The sequence below is a fragment of the Alosa pseudoharengus genome, unplaced genomic scaffold, assembly GCF_046254945.1.
Source record: "Alosa pseudoharengus isolate Yale_2024_CS ecotype anadromous, Long Island Sound unplaced genomic scaffold, YU_APseudo_1.1 YU_APseudo_1.1_scf_7, whole genome shotgun sequence".
NCBI lineage: Eukaryota > Metazoa > Chordata > Actinopteri > Clupeiformes > Clupeidae > Alosa > Alosa pseudoharengus.
The window spans coordinates 15,388,631-15,398,439 of record NW_027468859.1 but is presented as its reverse complement, the minus strand read 5'-3'; positions in this window follow the sequence as shown (position 1 = coordinate 15,398,439).

Here is a 9,809-nt window from a genome sequence, read left to right as displayed (position 1 = left end):
ACATGGCAATGCAATTTAAAAGTAAACAGGCGACAGTTGAATCTATTTGGCAAATGTTCAGTTAAATGTTGGTGTTTGTTACTGTTTAAAATTAAACTAGATGTACCGCAGAGCGGTACAACATATGACCGCCGCCCAGTCCAGCACATTTTTTCCACAAAAAGAAATCACGCTGAAAGGCCTATATGATTCTAACTGTCTCACTAAATTGCATTATCCACACTCAATTCTTGGTATCTGCTAGACAACAAGTACCAAAACATGATTAGTTCATAGATTTCACATGTAAAATTAATTTTATACAACCCCACCTCCATCTTGCCTGTTCATAATTCTGAGAAATTCTTGATTGTTTGTGTTATGTTTATGTTATGTGTGTGGGTGTGTGTGTGTGTGTGTGTGTGTGTGGGTGTGTGTGTGCGTGCTTGTGTGTGTGATCGCGTATGTGCCTGTGCATGCAAGCGTACATATGTCTACTGTGTGAGTATGTGTCATACGTATGATTACTGTGAATGTATGTGTGTGTGTGTGTGTGTATATCTGTTTGTGCACATGTGTGCACATGAAATGGGTTAACATGACCCCTGGAGGCAAACATACGGAAAAAAATTGTCATCCTAGGCCCTACAGTTCTCAAGATATTCACAGAGAACTGTGTCTGCCCTACCCTCCTTTCGGGGGGTCCAGTCCAGCGGGGGGGCTACAGATCAAAACAAAAAATGACGGTTCCATGCTATCCATGTGGGGGTACATGCCCACCAAGTTTTGTGTACCCCGGTCTTTCAGTGTCCCGGGAATCCTTGTTGGTGTACGTCACTAAATGAACACATAAATTATTTTATTGTAAGGCCCCCCATGAACGAAAGTACACAAAACTTGGCATGCATTCGGAGGGTGTCATAATGATCCTACACTTTTAATTTTGTGCAGTTTTGACCTTGTCAGCCAGAGATATTGTGATGAAAACACCTAATTTTTTGCTTTTTAATTTTTAACTAGGTGGCGCTATACATGAAATAAGTGTACTGTAAAAGTACTGTAAAACCAAAACAAGTCCAGGCCCAGACAACATTGGCAGCCGTGTTCTTTCTTGTTGTGCAGAACAGCTAGGCCCAATTTTTACTTATATTTTTAATCAATCTTTGTGCCAACAGAAGGTCCCTGACTTATGGAAACAGTCAACTATAGTCCCTGTTGCAAAGAATAGCCACCCAAAGATTTTAAATGACTACAGACCCATAGCCCTTACGTCACTTGTGATGAAGTCCTTTGAAAAGCTGATCAAAAGAGAACTGACATTTAGGACTGACATTTGTGGACTTCTCGTCAGCCTTTAACACCATTCAGCCCCACCTGCTGGTTGAGAAGCTCTTGCATCAGTTCCAACTGGAGGCCAGCCTGGTGGGCTGGATATTAGACTTCCTCACTAATAGATATCAGCTAGTGAGAGTCAATGGTCACCTTTTTGACTCGGCCCTCACATCAACTGGCTCACCGCAGGGGTGTGTTCTCGCCCCCCTCCTCTACATTCTGTACACAAATGACTGTCGTTTTGTGACTGATAACCGACACTTTGTGAAGTTTGCTGATGATACGGTCATTGTCAGCTTACTGAACAACAAGGAAACTTCACACGGTCCGGTCATCGACCATTTTGTAACATGGTGTCAGGATTCCTTTCTTGAACTGAATGCCTTAAAGACTAAGGACAGGTGTATTGATTTTAGGCGAAATGTCTGTAACATTGTGAAAACTAGCATAAATGGTCAGGAAATAGAGGTTGTTAATAAGTACACGTATTTAGGATCTATTATTGATGACAAGTTGTGTTTTGAGCCAAATACTAGTTTGCTCTGCAAGAAAGGCCAGCAGCGCCTGCATTGCCTTAGGAAGCTGGCCAAGTTTAATGTGGACAAGACCTTGATGACCCTTTTCTATAGGTCCTTTATTGAGTCAGTTGTCACCTCCTCCTTAATCTGTTGGTATGGGTCCATCCAGTGGTTAAATTGGCTTTTGTAAGGAGGTGGAGCCCTTATTTACGGTGAATGGTCATCATTCAAAATCGCGCCGTAAAATGACAATGTGTTTTTACACCAAATGGGCTCTTTTTCCAGTATTAATGTAAGGTAGGACTACTATTGTTGGGGGGGGGGGGTGATTTCCTGTAATCTGGTGCATTTTGGGGATGGCCAATACTAAATTCAATCAGATTCATAGCCTATCCTGATTTGTTGATATTGAGGCAATGATTCCGTGCAAAGGCTTGGACTTCAGGGCCCCCTGACCCCTTGGGCCCCTGGGCCCGGTAGGCCCGTGCAGTAATCCATCCCTGGCCTACTTTATTGTTATTTTTACCTTTAATGTTGTGCCTCTCTTTAGTTTTTTTCTACTAAATGCATATTTCTATGGCCTACTTCAAAATGACTGATTCTGCACAGTTCTAGGTTTACATCTTCAATCTCTACCGCCCCTCAAAACATCTTCCATGGTCCGTTTCATCATTATAGATCAGGGGTGTCACTAGGCCTAAACTGCACTGGGACACAAGCCCCCCTAGGGGGGTCCGGGGGATTGCTCCCCCGTCAGAAAATTTTGTATATTTTAACGTTTAAATGCATCAATCTGGAAAATATCATTGGACAGCTTAGATTCCGCTCGTTCACGTGATATATGTGTGACGAGTACACCGCGAGAAATTAAACCTGAACTTGAGATTTTACTGGGCCACGGAAGTTCAATATTAGGCTAGTCTTGCTAATTATTCAGTCTCATATGCCATGTATTTGCCAGGAGATGAAAAATAATTCTAGTGGAATAATAATATTTGGTGCTGAAGGAGACGGAGCTGAGCTCCGGCAGGGTGTGTTGTGGACCTGAGGAGGCGGAGCTGCGCTCCGGTGCGCTCCGGCCCAATTTAACCTCTGGGTCCATCACCGTAAAACAAAAAAAACTCCCTTTCCAAGGTTATTAAGATGAGCAGCTGTCTCACAGATAAGGTTGCCAACCAACCAAAACTCCCTTTCCAAGGTTATTAAGATGAGCAGCTGTCTCACCAACTTCCTCAACCTGAAAGACCGGGGTACACGAAACTTGGTGGGCATGTAACCCCACATGGATAGCATGGAACCGTTGTTTTTCGTTTTGATCTGTAGCCCCCCGCTGTACTGGACCCCCGAAAGGAGGGTAGGGCAGACACAGTTTTCTGTGAATATCTTGAGAACCGTAGGGCCTAGGATGACCAATTTTTTCCGTATGTTTGCCTCCAGTGGTCATGTTAACCCATTCCATGTGCACACATGTGCATAAACAGATACACACGGACACACATACATTCACAGTAATCATACGTATGACACATACTCACACAGTAGACATATGTACGCATGCATGCACATGCACAAACACACATACGCAGGCAAACACACAAGCACGCACGCACGCACACACAAGCACGCACGCACGCACACACACACACACACACACACACACACACACATAAACATAAACGTGTACACGCACACATGCACACAATTCAAGAATTTCTCAGAATTATGAACAGGCAAGATGGGGGTGGGGTTGTATAAAATGAATTTTACATGTGAAATCTATGAACTAATCATGTTTTGGTACTTGTTGTCTAGCAGATACCAGTGAGAATTGAGTGTGGCTAATGCAATTTAGTGAGACAGTTAGAATCATATAAGCCTTTCAGCGTGATTTATTTTTGTGGAAAAAATGTGCTGGACTGGGCGGCGGTCGTTTTGTACCGCTCTGCGGTACATCTAGTTTTTATCACATATTGACCATTTGTCGAATCAGAGTCACATCTGCAGTCAATAGGTAAGGACATGTCGAACGAATTGCTTGTGATTATGTGCTAATGTTCAGTTAACACTCTTCCCCAGAAGATCCTTAGCACCTGTTTCTGAAAGTTAGTTCTATAGACCTATTTATTTTGCCTGTGTTGTGCACTGAACACCAAGACCAGCTGGAACAAGGAACAAGGGTTGGCAAGCGTTTCAGAACTGCTAAAAATGAAACCATTTTTTTTTTAAAAAGGGCCCTATGTTACCCGCTTTTCCCAAAAAGGGTCCTATGTTCCCCACTTTGTATGGGACCAGGAAACATGTTACCCTTCCTCCTAAGGGTCCTATGTTCCCCGGTCTGTTATTTTTTGCACCATCAGCCAAATTCCACAGCAAATAGGCTACAGGCCGTTTGACGCGCATGTCCAAATAGGTCTAGAGGAGGAGAGATTAGGCTGTAAATTTTGTTTGTCTTTTGTTTTTGTCACATTTGGACAGTTTAAAGGTCCCCTGTGTAATGTTTTCAGTTGTTAACAAAATCAACATTTCCCATACATAAATGTGGCTCAATTCATGTTTAATTACCACAACCATGCATGCATGCCTATTGGCTTAGAAATCCTCATTTCCACATACAGTAGCCCAGGGGCTAAAATAGAGGGGGCCAGCAAGGGTGCTGTTTACTTTGATATATGGTTTGCTATGTTTTGACCTAAGTGTTCGTGAGATATACCACCGAGAGCAATGAGTGTGGAGATAGACGAAGCGCTGTGTGCACAATGGAAATATGATTAAATGTCATGTAGATCGATCCAACATTAATTTTCTCGCGAACCGTTTCTCTCAACACCTAGCCGCTAATATCATGGGAAAGCTCAGGTTCTGCTCTATCACGTGATATCTGTGATTTATGTGTGATAAGTACTCCGTGAGCAATTCAACAGAGAATAATGGGTGTGAATTTGGACACATTTTTCGTCCGTCAGCCACATAACAAGGGGTGGCCACAGGGGTGGCCAGAGCGCCCCTGGGTACAATGAAATGAGATGTAAAGAAAAGGAATAATACAGTAACACAATCAATTAAAAGGGGCCAAACGCTGTCACACTGGGTATCAGCTGCGCTACACAAATGGCCTCCTTCCAGTAGCAAACATAAAAAGGAAACTGACAAATTCATAAACAAAATGAACAAAAACGCTCAGTTGCATCAATCAGGATACTCAGACACTCAATGCATACGCAAAATCACAACATATTAATTATTCATTCATTCATTCATTCATTCATTTGGACGCTGCACACACAAAGACGAAGGACACAACACAGTCCAATCCAGCTGGCAAGCGAATCACACTAAACGTTGTTGTTGGTAAAACAGCAGTCGGCAAAGCAGCAGTTCACGGAGGCCAGCGGGACTGGCGTAAATTCCTAAAACCCCAAAACATCTGTTTACAAAGCTAAAATGACATACTGAAAGTTTCCCTAGAATGTTGTGAAATGGGTAACGTACCACCGTAATCTATGATGCACGCTTGGCAGGTGGAAGTCCAACACAAGGGATTCTATAAAGAGGAAGCGCTAGGTGTAAGCAGCAATTTAGTAACCTAACAGAAACACGGGGAACGCAATCATACCTGCGGCAACGACTAATGTCAGGGAGGCAAAAACGGGGTGGGCCTTTGACGTCTGGCACCTCGTAACGAGTAATTCAGGATTTAAATAGAGGCGCACCAATAGTGGTTGGCTCACAGCTCATTACAGAGAGCCATTCACCATGCAGCAATCGGAACTCAAATGAGAAGTGGGCACTACACCACTTCATCCTGCTACATTCTCATTCAGGGAAACACTGCTTGGGCAGAGTGATTTGCCCGCAGCACCTGAAAAGCTGCAGTAGCAGTGCTTTACCTGAATGGGAATGTATTTCCAAACATATAGGCTACATAGGCCTACGCTTTGAAAATTGCTGTGTGAAATTTGTACACATTGTAATTACACTACAACATGTAGGCTACAGAGAACAATGTTTGAGTTCTTTTGTCACTTTTGGGAGATAGTCTAGTTGGAACTGCCGACCTCAATGAACTATGTTAAGCTATGCTAACGGTGGGTGCTTCAGATTGAGTTACAGCATGGACAGAGACAAGAAGTGTATCATCTTATCTACCTCTAAGGGAGATGGTGAATAAGCTAATTTCCCAAAATGTTGGTGTGTTCCTTTTAAGGTATTACTTGTAACTGTAGAGAGGGAAGCCAAAAATGTTAGAATTTCACCGTAAACATCTTTTTGGAAATTACGTTTCTCAGGGCTCATTTCCAGTACCATCTAGACTAGAGTTAGCCAGTTTGGTGCCATGTTACAGATGAAGACAATAGAATACAAACGGTATGTCATCGATGCAGATTGGTGGTTGAGTTGAGCTGGCAATTTACTGCTGGTAGGATCAGCCAATCTACACTGATGACATAATTTGTGGCCATCGGGGGCCTGTACTACGAAGGGAGCTTAACCAACCCAGATGTAACCCAAGGTTACTTTGTTAAACCGGGGTTGACAAAACCTGGTTATCTTTAGTGGTGTTAATCGGTACTACGACGCTGATTATGAAGTTGATTTGTTGAGCCGGGGTTAACCTCATTGGAGTTTGTGCGCGTTCACATAAAAGGGGCGGGTTGCAGCGCAAATCACCACTTTCAGTGATGACGCGTTCACCTTATTTTACGGATGAGGAATGCCAATTATTATGACAAATACGTCGGCAAGGCTGTTGGCAACGTATTGCAGATCCTAAATGCCTAAAAGTAAAGTTTTATTTCCACATGTTCTTCAAATACGGAGGAGTAATAGCTTGCGGAATGTATTTAATGAGTTGAAATAATTAAATTACTTATTTTGAGTTCATAGAAATGCCTACAGATGCAACACAATTTAGAAGTGGGCATATAGATTACAGTAATAAGGATAATTGAATGTTTATGTAGCCCCATTGACTGATTTAGTGTATGCCTAATCCTGTGAACATTTCAGATGCAACACCATTGCCAAACGCACATGGCAGCAGGTGAAAATGAAACACAAACACATTATTCAGAATAGTGGTTTATATAGTCATAGCTTGCATTAATATTTCTTAATTATGAAAACATGTAGGCCTATGCTTATAGCCTTCACTTGGCCTCTGTTTTACAGCTAACAAGAAAAAGGTGTCTTTGAACACTACTGTAAGGCACCAGAGTGTTTTACAGTAGCAGAGGAGTTGGCCATCGCAAATAATAGTGGAAGGCCGATTATGGAGGGGGTTGAGGGAGGCATTCGGTCGGATTCTGGTGCTGTGGAAATGTGTAGCCTTTATGTGCAGGGTACAGTAATATGACATTCAATTCAACAAGTTTGTTAAAATGGTGATTTTTATTTATTAGGCCTACTGTAGGCTATGTCCGACTTATTTTAGGCTATTCTTGCTCAGATGTTCAGCATACTGTAGGCCTATGTCCGATTTATTTTAGGACATACAGTATTCTTGCATCACCGATTGAATACATGAATGTCCACGTACGGGCATTTCTATTAGACGTCTTCCTAGATCATCTGACAAAGATAACGAATTCCCTCGGCTGACAATCTATATCTTCATAGAGAATATCGTCCGGGTAGGCTATATATATTTTCTGGCGGTCTCTAAAACCCCTCGCCCTGCGAAGAGAGTCCCTCACGATTTGCGCTCCAATGTCGTATGGATCATCCAGGTACGCCGACATGTCTCGGGAGAAATTGTTAGTGGAGGGGTGGTACTTATAAAGGGTGTGGTTAACGGAAACCTCGGGTTGCGGGTTAACCAAGAACATAACCTGGTCGGAGCAGGTTTGAGATGCAGCGTAAATTGCCATGGCAGCATACCTCGGTTAAAACCTATCCACCTTTCATAGTAGGCTACGGGTTAATCGGGAAGTTACGCCACACGTGATCAAGTTACTCTCGAAGTTACCCAGATAAGCCAGAAACCCCGCTTCGTAGTACAGGCCCCAGAAATGTGGCACCTAATTGGCTTTAGCTCGTTAGTGAAAATGAAGGCAGAAGTGAGCATGACATACAACATTTTTAAAAGTGGTGTCATCCAGCTGAGATGCTAACTGACTGAAACGTACACTCCTTACAAGCCTGACCCTGTGCCCTCGCTTCATCTGACTCTGCCTCTTACACTAAAATATATGGGATTGCGGGAAATTGTAAAATTTATGGGCGGCTATCAATACGCAGGAAACTCTCAGAACTTCCGGCCCGGGAGAGATGGGATTTCTGCAACTTTACTTCTGCATATTCTTTGCGGTTATGTTTGCTTATCACGCATTTTATTTTCTGAAAACTGCTTACTGTCTCTAACTCCTTCTGCAAGACTACAGTTGATTGATGCATCCATATGCATATAATTGCTATGATAACACTCTAATTTTGGCTGTGTAAAGGACTAAAAGGCTCCGACCAACTGACATATTGCTTTAAAAACAGTTTCTGTGTTGGATGATTGCACCTGGTGTGTGTGTGTGTTTAGTTTTAGTAGTAGACTGTGAGCAGTCTGATGGGGTCAAGGTCCACTTAGTTGCAATAAAGATTGAAGGTCCCTTACTACCTCAAGCTACAAGCTTTTTGTTTGTGACTGAGGACTTTCACAGCCTCTACAGAACAGAGGGTTTGACTGAAAGCTAACAAGACGGAAATATTCGTAAGTAGTTAACATATGAGATTGCTGCTCATTCAAGATGCATTGAAAAATATGTCAATACTGACTGTTTGATCTCTCAAGACCTTGCATAGTAGGTAGTCACTAGGTGTGGTTATATTATGGACATACATGGAATGTGCTCATGGTTAGGAATGATGACAGCTGTAGTTCTAGTGTTCAGCTACAGCAGTGTTTCTCAAAGTGTGGTCAGAGGACCACTGGTGGTCCGCAAGCTACCCCAAGTGGTTCGCGAGCAGATGTGGTAAAATATAATATAAGGCCCTTTCACACTGGCAAAATTGCCGCGATTTTATGTACCAGAATCGCGGAACGAGTGTCCCTTTAACATAGACCGAGGCGGAACGGCGGGACAAAGGGTCTCGCCAAATTTACTACCAAGCCCCCTAGACATTTTGCCGAGTTTTTTCGTTCCGCCACCAGTGTGAATGGGTCAAGGCGGAAAGGGGGAACGTGGGCGTGGGAAGGGGACGTGGGCGGGGGTGTCTAGTGACGCTACCTATGCAACCCACCACCGGGAGATTTAAAAACACACACAGCTGATCAGAACGAAGAAGAAGAACAACAACAAGGAGAAAGAAAACATGGCACACTGGGGAGACCAAGAAATCCGGACGCTCCTTGCCCTTAGGGGAGAAGATGAGATGAGGCGCCACATGAACGGGACAGTAAAGGATGGTCCTATATTGGAAAGACTGGCCGGAAAACTCTGCGACCTCAGCTATGCACGGGACAAGATGCAGGTCACCAGCAAATTAAAAAGCCTGCAAAAAATTCAACAGCGTCAGTGACCACAACGGCAGAAGTGGCAGGGGGAGACTGGATTAGCCATATTTCGACCTCTGTTGTGCGATTTGGGGGAGCAGCCACTAGGCCAACCCTGTCGCTCTTCAGAGCAGCATGGAGGCGACACCTGCATCCCCAGCATCCAGTGTCTGTTCTGGCGCCGACACCAGCACCAGCGATTCCAACACCGAAAGCCAACAATCAGCCACCGATAACCAACCAGGTAAATTCGTAGGCCTACTCATTTTCGCAATTGCAGGCCATAACATTCCCCTGTGTGTTTCACCGATTTGTTTGCCTATGAAACAACCCGACTAAGTATCCAAAGGGACATGCAGTCGCAGTCTTCCCTTATGCGGGACATGATTGCAAGAATACCAGCTCCTGTACCAGAGCACAGCACCCCACGCCACTACCGTGCACCTGCTGCAGCGTCCTACCACTCTCCTCCGCCACCATTCCCCAGCTTCCACATG